The following is a 9,205-nucleotide window of genomic DNA, read 5'->3' as shown; positions in this document are numbered from 1 at the left end:
ATCACCATCACTACCACCATCATCACCACCACCATCACCATCACTACCACCATCATCACCATCACCACCACCATCACCATCACCACCATCATCACCACCACCACCACCACCATCATCATCATCATCAAAGTACCCTCTGCCATAAGATCCACTCTTCTCATAGTCCTTCCCTCCCAACTATCAGGCACCTCGTCCTCTGAGTAGCTCAGGCTAACATCCCAGTCATTCTTATCCTCTCTTTCCCTTACACCCCACTTCCAAACCACTCTTCCAAACCACTAGCAAGTTCCGCTGGCTCCATCTGCTCACTACTTCTATCTTCAACCCCACCACCCCCAAGCCGCCATACCTCATCCTGCCCCCTGCTTGGAGTCCATTCCAACTCTGCGTTCAGTGCAATCCCATCATAATTCAGGTCAGGTGTGACTCCCCCGCTCGGAATTCTCAACGGCCTCCACCTCGGTCAGGACAGAAGGCCCAGCCCTCCTGCAGCCCACATCCTGCTGCTCCTGCCCCCCGGCTACGCGCCTTACTGATCTGAAGCCATGCCGACCTCTGCGTCCCTCGGATGCTCTGATGTGCTCCCAGCACAAGGCCCGGTCCCTGGCTCTTCCCACATCTGGGCAGTCTTCCTCTGGACACCCGATCGGGACTTCGCCACCTCCCCTGGGTGTGGCTGAACCGGCCCCTCCTCAGCGTTGCCTTTCCTGAGTGCTCTTCATGCCCTTCTCGGGTGCCTTTTCAACACAGCCATCATGCCCACCTGTACAATGTCCCCTCCTTCTTGACTTCCCCGAGTCACTGGAACATGAGCTGCCTGGCAGGGATTTGTCTCTGTCCCCGTGCTTCAAGCCGTGGCTGGTACAGACAGCATTAATAAATATTTGCTGAATTAACTTGAATAGACAACCCAGTCCCAAACCAGCCCCCCACTCCAGCCCTGGGGCAGAGCCTCAGTCCTTGCCTGGAGGACACTCGTGACTGCTCAGGGTCCTGCACCAAGACCAGTGGCTTCTTGTCTGCTCTGGTGTAAGTCAAGGCCCAGCCCTGGATGGGCGCTGCTGGGCTCCCCATGCATCAAATAGAGAAGTAATTAAAAAGGGACTCCATTGGGAACCATTTCTTGACACTGGCTTCAGGCACCCACAGAAATGCCTACTGATTTTCGGTGCTTCCTCTGGTATCCAGCATCTCCCTGGAGCAATGTTACACCAAGAAGGTGCCTCTCTTCAAAGCCTACATCCCAGGTAACAATGCAGCCCCCGGTGAACCTGTGGGGCTCATGAAACATCCCTGTTGAAATTTGACCAAATCCTGCCAGACAGTTTATGGAAGAAAAAGCCATCACATGCCTTTAGTCTAGTGCTGGGGGAAAGCCCTTCCCAGCAGGACAGCAAAACCATCACTTGTGAGAAGTGCGGTCCTAAGCTGCTGCGTGGATATGGACTGGGGCTGCTTAGACCTTATAGACTATTGACAATTTTTGGAAAAAGAAAGAGGAGGCTCCTACTGTGGCCAGGTGCAGGGCGAAGTGAGGGTGGGGGCGGGATCTCAGGTGAGGACATGCTCCGTCCTTGGTTAGGAGCACAGGCAAGGTTCTTGGCCTTTCAAGAGTGGTTCAAAGTCAAAATAAAGCTGACATGCTCCCCAGTCACCCAGCTTACACCCACACTTTATTTCAATTCATCACACTGAGCGATACCTGAAATCACAGCATATGTTCTATTGTATATTTATTTGTGTACTGTCTCTCCACAAGGATGAGGATGTTAGATCTGTTTCATACGCACTGCTCTATCCCTGGTACACTATAAAAATACCTGGCACATAGTGCTGAGCAAACCCTCAGGCAATGGATGAATCAATGAGTGAATCACAAGAATAAAAAGTCACAGAGCTCCAGCCAGATGGAAGAAAAATCTAATCACCATGGGATGGTGTTTCATACTCAGAGCACAAAGAGACATTTCTAAAACTTCCAGGGAGAAGAACACAAGTTACTTTCTTGGAACATGCTGTTCACTATCTACGGATAGTGAGGCCACCTCAGATGGTGGAAACAGAGGGGACACACTGGTGTGGGAATCGAAGTGGCCGGGAGGCTTTGGGGCTGTCGATGAGGAACTCATCAAGGACCACTTCCCCTCCATCTCCTTTCTGCTCTGTGGGGAATGAGTTAGGGTCTTCCAAGGAAGGAGTTCATACATGGTCTGCCAGGCTCAGCTAGAGAGAGCTCCAGTCTTTGTTTACAAAGAAAGAGTACCACAACCAGCCATCCTGAGAGTCACCTGCGTGGCTCTCTAAGGCACGTGACCACCCTGAAACCATTCCCTGCAGGAATGCACCATGCCTGTGGGCTTGGCCAACCGAGATCCTGACGCTGTGCTGGCAGGCAGGACTGGGTGGGATCCAGCTTTCTTCAAAGAACCCAGAGCACGAGGGGAAAGGTAGATGTGCAAAAATTGCCTGGGTGATGACAAGAAGCAGGAAGGCCTGCCCGCAGGAAGGCAGGAAGTGCCGCCATCACAGCAGCAGAATCGGGCAGTTATCCACACCTGGCCACAGGGGCACCACTGTGGGGCGGGAGAGGTTGACTCAAGATCCACAGAAAAAGACCTGGACTTCCACATCCTGTCACATTACTCCTCGAGTGTGACCTTGACCTAAGCCTGGTGACACACGCGGAGACGAGCACCTGCTCACCACAAGTCCTCTGTGAAGTCGCTGGCAAGTCTAGTCAAATGACTGTTTCCCAGAGGAGGAAGATGCGAAACCCAGAAGCAACAGGAAAGCCGAAGCTGAGTCCAAATAGCCATCAGCCATCAGGTAAAAACAAGTCGAGCACATTCCGAGACGAACAGGCCAAGCTGCTCTCATGGAAGCAGTGGCACGAGCAGAGCTCGGGCAGACAGATCCTCCGCTGCTGTCTTATGAACAGGCAGGACGGGCAGGATGTGTGAGCAGAGAAAGTTCATCGCGCCTGAACGGGAGTGCGTGCAAGTGGAGGAGCGGGAGCGGCCACCACCTACTGGTTTCCCAACTGCCGCTCGGGTGTCACCCCACTGAGCAGCTGGGTGACACAGGAAGTCACCATCCAGTGAAACCTCGAGAGGTGAGAGAGGAGCAGAAAGAGATAAGAAGATGGCATGTTAGGTAGAAAAATAAGATGAGAAGGAGGTAAAGCCTATCAGTGATAAAAACAAATACGAAGAAATTAAATTTGCATTTGAAAAATTGGGTTAAGGAATCAAAGTCCAGATGTACCCAATTTATAAGAGATATTTCAAAACAAACACCCAAAAAACCATATAGAACCATTGAAATATAGAAATGGAAAAATCTATACTACATTAAGTCATAAAACAATAGAAAGCATCTGATTATAAGCTGTCAAAATATAATTAAAAGAACAAGTATTAAATGGAACCAAAAAGCTAATTTCACTTGAGAGAAATTGCACTCATTGAAGAAGATGTAAAGAGAACGAAGCTTGCTTGTTCACCACAACTAGAAACTCACATAACTGGACAGACAGCAATGACCAATGGCCATACGAAGAGAGTGGCAAGCTCATAATCACAGTGGGATTCTTAGAACGTCCTCTCCTAGGAATTAGACTAAAGGGTCTAAAAGCAAGGATTTATTAGGGTAACAAGTATTACTCCATACCCACAGCTTACAGACACGCCCAAACACACACACAGATGTATGTTTTGTGTGTGTCTTTGTACGCAGGAACACCTACCTATATACACACACCCATGATTTTGTTTATCAAAACAAATAAGCAAAAATAATGTAATTTTGCCAAATAACTATGGGTCATAAATAAAAGCTGTCTATGTGTTGAGCATGAAAAGTTATAAATTTCAAAAACCAGAGACAATATGACACATTCTTTGATCATAATATAATAACATAAATGAACAAAATGATAACAAAAACTCTTTATCTACTCCTCAGAAAAAAATTCAAACATTCCAACTCATTCTTCTTCTAAGGTGAAAATCAAACCTGAAATTATAAGCAAAAATGAAGGGTCCTGGGAGTACCACATAACAAACTGGCGCCTGACCCAAGGTGAGACATGGAGCGGTCTGTTCAGTCTCGTTTATTAAAAACCAAGATACATTAAAAACGAAGAAACTAAACATTTATTTCAAAGATCCGGGAAAACAAACAAAAATGAACCCAAAAAAGTAAGGGATAGAGTTAGTAAGGAAAAAAACCCCAAAATTGTCAAATAGAAAACCAAGCAACCAACAAACCAGAGAAAAGCCTTAACCAATAGACCAAAGCAACACAGGCATATTTTTGGCACAACTAATCCTGAAAAATAAAATAAAGGGACAAATCATATTTTACAAAGAAAGACGCAATTATAGAGAACAGAAACTGAACGTGTAAAAGAATATTATGGCCAAGTGCAGTAGGCGCCTGCAGCCCCACCTACTCAGGAGGCTGCTTGAGCCAGGAATTAAGGCCAGTCTGGGCAACGTAGCAGGGCTCCATTTTTAAAAGAATCATAATAATAAGATAAACTGATACTTTGATAGAAAATATTCATAAATTTGAAGATTTAGAGTAAATGGATGGTTTTCTCAGCGTATGTAAATTAGCAAAATTGGACTGAAAATTTACACTCCTCCAGAAGACAGCACAGGAGAAAACAGAGGACATAGAAAATAGAAGGAAAATAGAAGGTTTTTATATGCAGTGTTGAAACGGGGTAACTCCATCTCTGCTGCCGCTGGTGCGTGGGGCATGTGCAGCTGCAGGCCTCTGCAGCCAGGAAAGCCTTTCCAGTGTGAGCAGCCAGGAGCAACGAGGGATGCCTGCCGTAGGTCGCAGCTGGCAAAGCCAGATTCCTCCCCAGGGTCACTGAGCACCGTGCTGGTCTCCACCATGCAGCTCTGAATGGCAGGCCAGCTGTGCCCTCCAGTGCTGCAACAGACCCCAGCTGCTCCCCGCCTCTTCCTCCCAGGTTCTTGTCTCACAAATCCAAAGAATAAAATTCATGGGACAACGGAAGGCAAGAGTGAAAGGCGTAGGATTTATTCAGCTGTGAGGAATAGAAACAGAATTCTCGCAGGGACAAGAGGGAAGCCCGACAGGGTTAGCCCCCGAGGGTGCAAGTCTGGGGGTTTCTAGAGCTCTTGGGTCAATGCTGTTGGTCCAGCTGGCTGCTAACCAGGGTTTGGAAAAGTGCTAATGCTATTGGTTACCCCTTGAGAACCTCCCCTCAGCTCTGCTTGCTTCCATTTTCTCTCAGCTTGCCTGCAATGCTCATTTCCCAGGAGGCCAAGGTCTGTGGGAGGAGGATGCCCCGAGTTCTGAGCTGCCCGCATCCACAGCAGGCTGGCGGGGCTGCCTCAGCATGACAGTAGGAGCACCTTGGCCCCGGCTCACTCACCTCAGGCCTGTGCTGGCATGGTGGGCTCCAAGCAGCTATGCCCAGCACTCGCTGCCCACACTCTGGCCTGTCTGGGCCACCGCTTCTCAGCAGGGCTCAGTAGGTTAGCTTCACAGCCAGGAAACCACGTCAATGTCAAAAACCTGATCCCTGAAAGAAATGAATGATAAGCTGCACTTCATCAAAATTAAAAACTTCTGCAAAGATATTTGCAAAAAAAAAAAAAAAAAAAAACCCTGATAAGAGAAAGCAAAGATCAGCCACACCAGGAGAAAAGACTCACAAAGCACATATTGCACAAAGGAATGGTGTGAGACCCGTACGAGGGGTCTCTCCATTCAGTGATTAGAAAACAAATAGTCTCGTTTAAAAAGAGCAGAAGGTCCGAGCAGACACCACCAAAGAAGATATGCAGAGCAGGAGTGCGCTGAAAACCGTTCACCTCATGGGCCATTAGGGGCTCACGGGTCAGAAGGACGAGGCCACCGCAGGGTCCCCTATCAGACAGTACCAAGGATAGGCGCCATGCTGCAGCATGGGCCGCAGGAGCCCTCCCACTCTCTCTCTCCCCCTCTGCCTCTCAGGGTTGCCGGAAATGCAGGACAGCAGCTGCTCTGGAGGACAGCGCGCACTCCCTCAGCGAGGCCCACGGGCTCCTACCACACCATCTGGCGCTCGCGCTCCTGGGTCTCTACCCGGATGAGCCGAAGCCCTAGGTCCACCCAAGAGCGTGCAGGCTGAGGTTTGCGGCGGCTCATTCATGATTCCCAAATGTGGAAGCAGCCAAGCTACCTGCAGCAGGTGAACCGTACATTTGTAAATGTACAAGTATTATCCTGTACGCGACCTTCTGGAAGAGACAATACTATGGAGATGGCAAACAGACCTCTGGTCACCAAGGATCGGAGGGAGGGGGAATGGTAGAGTGGATGAGCACGCGCTGTGCTACCTCAGAAGGACATATCATCACACACTTGTCAAACCCATGGAGTGCACCCCGAGAGCACTCCGAAGTACCCCTGGGTCTTAGTAGGTGATGATGTGTCGGCTTTGGCCCCATGGTAGCAGGTGTGCCAAGGAAAGCAGGCTGATAGGATGAGGAGCCAGGACGAGGGGCCGAGGGAACACAAGGGGGTTCAGTTTCTGCAAAACTAAAGCTGTCCTAAAAACAAAGCCTATTTTTAAAAATTGGGTTAAGAAGTCAGAATAGATGTAAGCTAACTAATTATCAAATGAAAATAAAGAGGCACGTGAAGAGCTGCCCCTAAACCAGGGCAGTGTGCAGGGCTCCGGAGTTCAGGTGGAGGCAGGCCAGGTGGTGTGGGGAGGGCCTGGGACCCAGCCCCCTACAGGCAGCGCAGGGTCCCAGGGTGCCTCCAGGAGACCTGCAGTGGTGGAAAAGGAGAGAAGGAGCCATGAGCCATGGTGGGCCAGAGCCCTGGGGACTAGCGGGTGACAAGTGCAGGTCAAGACAGCATCAGAATGGCAGCACAGGAGACAGCGGAGCCTCTGCCCACCCTGCAGCCTGGGAGGAGAGCAACGAGAGAGGACAGAGGCGTCCAAGGGCATCGGCAGGCTGGAGCAGACAGGAGCAAAACCCTCCTGAGAGAGGCGCACACAAACGAGCAGCCGGGGTCAGAGAGGCCTGTCTCCCTGCGGCAGTTCACTAATTACAGATTCATCACGACCGTCTTGGCTGCTGGCCTGTGCTCAGCAAGACCAGGCAGAACTGGGAGAGGGGACCAAACTCCCCTGCTGGGATCTTGTTTCTGCCACCTGCCCTGAGATCCTGGGCACGTTTTCACCACTGTGTAAAGACAGTGAAGATACTTCCTTGCGGGCTAGGAAACTTTAACATGACGTGTATTATCTGTTGTGTGGGGGTGGCGTTTAAAGGTCCAGCAGTCCTTCTTTATCCCTGGGGATCTCCCAAGACCGACCCTCCATGGATGCTGGAAACCTCAGATGTCCCAGACCCTACATATGCTATCTTTCTCTTCGGCATATGGACCTATGGTGGTTTCGTTAATAAATTAGGCATAGAACGAGATTAACAATGATATCAAATGACCTGTACGATAGCATTCATTTATTTTTAGGCAAACCTGCCCCTGAATCTGTGGACCATTCAGTAGCACAGGCTTGGTGGCATTTATGCTGAGGCGTCCCGTGCTGAAGTCTTCCTACAGCTCAGGCTCCGTGGTGCAAAGCATTGCTTCAGCTGGACATCTTTTCTGCCCCGCTTCCACCCACACATTCCTCCCACCCTCGCGGAGCCCTTACCCACGCAGTGGCGCTAACTCTGGCAGCTTCAGGTGTGGCCGCAAAACTCACACCAGGTTTCTTTTCCTCCTTCTCTATTTCACAGATTCATTCTTATCACAGATCTTGGCAACCTCGGCATAGGAACGTCTTTCCTTCTTAAGTCAAGAACTTTCATCTCTTCATTTAAGGAGAACACTCCATGCTTCTCTGGCACGCCCAGGTTGCAGCATGGCTACTCCGGCACGCGGGGCCATTACTAGATGAAACGGGGGTGCTGGAACACAAGAAGCTGACCTACGAGAAGATGGCCTCTGAGTGCCCAGCGGGCAGCACACAGTGTGGAGATGCTGAATCAAGCGATGACCACACCAGCTGGATCTGTCCATGACCACAGGAATTGAAGCCTTGGCAGTGAAACTGTCACCTGGAAGTCTGGCCAGGAAGTCACTTCTGTTACCAGCAGCCAAGCCAGGGAGCCTGCCTGGTCACACTGGGCTGGCCACCCACATGAGAAATAGGCAGATCATGGAAAAGGGGGAAAGGAATTTTGTGCAGTTTGATGAAACTGGGAGAAGCGGCCAGGTTGCTGCTCCCCTGGTCCCACAGAAGCAGCCTCAATCTACAGAAAAGAAGCCAGGTGACATACGTATGTAGACTCAGTGAGGTGGTGCTTAGCCACGGAATGGTTCCATCTTAATTTCCTTGGCCTCTGTTCTCCACGTGAGGAGGTCTGAGGTCATTCAGGAGCTCTCTGCTTCAAAACCGTGGACAACAGAGAACTACTGGTCCCACGTCATGGAAGTGCCTGAGAGATGTTGGCAAGCATTTGGGAAGCATCTAGCTCGCCGGGAAAACCTTACTTCCCACAAACGTCAAAGGAAAAGGAAAGAGCCCTCATTGCTAGGCTGCATTTCTCAGAAGTCAGACCTCACTAGTCAGCCCGTGTAAACCACAGCAAAGGGGATCCCTTCCCTCTGTCCCAGTGTCCTCTGGAGGCTCTCTTCCCAGTCCCCCCAGGCAGCCCTGCTACCAGCTGCAGATTAGCTCCCAGGAAAAGTCAGCCAAAGTCACCTTCTTTTACTTGAGGAGGCACAAGACCTCTTCAAGCTGGAAGAAGCTGAAAGCAGGTTAGAGGTGAGGGAGCAAGCCATCAGCTGACTGTCAAAGTGCAGGGCACTTTCAGGGTTGCTCTGACACATCACTTCCAAACATCAGGCTGCTTAACATTTGCTGCTCTGAAGGGTTCTAAAAAAAAAAAAAGAAAGAAAGAAAAAGAAAGAAAGAATGAATGAAAGAAGGAGGGAGGGAAGGAGGAAGGAAAGAAGGAGGGAGGGAGGGAGGGAGGAAGGAAGAAAGACAGAAAGACAGAAAGAAAAGAAAAGAAAACAGCTTCTTATCTTGAAGTCAATCAAACATTCCCTTTCTGCTTTAGGCACTTTGTAGTAAGAGAAGCCCCTCCAGAGTGGCGGCCACAGATATGGAGTCCTAAGGAAACCTCCTCCTAACAGAGGGTTCTCAGTTCTAGGG

This window comes from Sciurus carolinensis, chromosome 12, assembly GCF_902686445.1.
Source record: "Sciurus carolinensis chromosome 12, mSciCar1.2, whole genome shotgun sequence".
In the NCBI taxonomy this organism is placed as follows: Eukaryota; Metazoa; Chordata; class Mammalia; order Rodentia; family Sciuridae; genus Sciurus; species Sciurus carolinensis.
The sequence above is the reverse complement of the archived record's forward strand: the minus strand, read 5'-3'. Positions refer to the sequence as shown.